Source organism: Grammomys surdaster, unplaced genomic scaffold (assembly GCF_004785775.1).
Source record: "Grammomys surdaster isolate TR1022 unplaced genomic scaffold, NIH_TR_1.0 126133, whole genome shotgun sequence".
Taxonomy (NCBI): domain Eukaryota; kingdom Metazoa; phylum Chordata; class Mammalia; order Rodentia; family Muridae; genus Grammomys; species Grammomys surdaster.
This window is the reverse complement of record NW_021620941.1, coordinates 5,090,226-5,091,724: the sequence shown is the minus strand read 5'-3', so window position 1 is coordinate 5,091,724 and position 1,499 is coordinate 5,090,226.

Sequence of the window (1,499 nt, the reverse complement as noted above, 5' to 3'; positions counted from 1 at the left end):
CACTCCTTCTCCTTGGCCTTTAGGACCATGGGAAAGGACCTAGATAACTACAGAGGCCATAAAAACCTGCATGCCCCTTTGTAAAACCACTCAGTATGTGACTTGGCCTTAAACTTGGAATTATATGAGGAGACTCATGTACCCTCTGGCCCATGACTGCTGTGTTAATAAGCCAGGATAAACTTGGGAACATAAGGAGAGAGAAGAAAAGGCATAGCTAGGAAAATAAGGAGGAATATTTAAAAAAAAAAAGACATGGGTTTATTTTGTAGGAGGAAGGTGTGTGTATGATCTAGAACTGAACAGTATTAGAAGGAGTGAATGGCTTTACTGGAAAGGATGCTGGGCTGGTGAATTTGCATTCACAGGGAGGTTGTCAACTTTGGACATGAGGCCATGGAATTTCTAGGATAAAGGAAACGAAAACTAGAGAATTAAAAGATGATGTACAAGCATGTGAAAAGTTGGTACTTCGTTCTCCTCGCTCCTTGAAGGATTAGAGGACAATGCCCTGAGATGGGGAGAGTGCGCTGCTTTACCTGCACAGACTCTGAGAACTTTGTAAGGAATCATTTTAACCTCAGTCGTCCGCCATCTTTCTGTTCTCACACAAAAATGGTCACTGTAACGACTGCTGTCTGCTGTACCAGGAGACCACAAGAGCTGTGCCTGTGACGAGCACTCTGAGGGCAAGCAGTGAGAAAATGTACTTTTTTGTTTTGTGTTTAGTTTTTATTTCAAAGAATCGGGGTGTGGGGTGTGGGGTGTGGGGTGTGGGTGATGATTTGGGATTTTTAGAATTTATGTAACCATGGATTTTGTTTTTAGAAAATGATTAACAATACTCAAAAGATCTGATTAATGTAATTTTAGTAAATAAATCTCTGACCAGATGGGGCGATGAGAGAGAGAGAGAGAGAGAGAGACAGAGAACCTGAACTGACAATGGCACCCACCACTGACTTAATCAGTGCCACTCCCACTCACCCCTTTCTCGGAACCATGCTGAGGCTGGACCTTGGCACCCAAGGATGTTGTGCATTGTGCCTGTGAGCCTAACACACTGGTGTATGGGAGAAAAGAGGGAGAAAGAGAGCAGGGGAGGGGCTGTGCCACACAGCAGATGTGGAGGTGATGGGAGAGAGATAACCAAGCCATAAAGCAGTAGACATTGGCATAGGCCAGGCATGTTCTCCACCCCATAGTATGAACTCACTGACTCAGAGATATCCCTGAGACCAGTACTCTTGCCAGTGTCCCTTTTTACAGATGAGAAAACAAGACACCAAGTGACTGAGTCACACAAAAGTCACACAAAAGTCACACAAAGTATAGCTGTTAAGGCCAGCTTCAAATGCAGGTGGCAAGCTCCAGGCCCTTGCCCTGGGCTGCCCTCTTCTCTGCCTTTGTTGCTACCCTATTTTGGCCAGCCATGTAAGCACTGGTCAGCTAAGGGAAAGTGCCCATCTCGGCTTCTGGCTGTGTCCCAAGGGCCACCT